Raw genomic sequence first — 548 nt, 5'->3', positions numbered from 1 at the left:
TACGCTATTAAAAATTAGTGTTCTATACTTTCTCTGGTATTTATCATATATAGCAAGTAGTATTGTGTTTGTGTTTTATATCAATTGTACATACATATGCATGGTAATTCAGAAAAACTAAAATGTTACGAGGAAGCTAATTAAGGAATGAATTATATATTATTAGCCCGTGGTAGCAAAAGAATCCAGAAGAAAAAGGATGGGACAAATGGAAAGTATGGGAAAATGATAGAGATTATTAGGGAAGTAACGAAAATGCGTCTTATCTAACTAAGTGGGTGCCAATATAATGCAAACCACTTGATCAGCTTTACAGCACATACACTAATCCTTCATCATAGGAGAAAGTTGCATCATCAATTCATGATCCAAGGGAAAGCGAAACTGAAAATAGAGACCTCAACTACAACAATTAACAAACCTAATGTAGCATTAAGGAATTATATTCTGCTTTATTAAGGATAGGAGTTGGTGAGTATTTGACTTTGGAGGGTTTCGGTGGGCCCTGCAATGTTCTCTGGGCTTTATACGTAACCTAATGATCTTCT

The sequence above is a fragment of the Arachis ipaensis genome, chromosome B03 (assembly GCF_000816755.2).
Source record: "Arachis ipaensis cultivar K30076 chromosome B03, Araip1.1, whole genome shotgun sequence".
NCBI lineage: Eukaryota > Viridiplantae > Streptophyta > Magnoliopsida > Fabales > Fabaceae > Arachis > Arachis ipaensis.
This window is presented reverse-complemented; position numbering follows the sequence as displayed.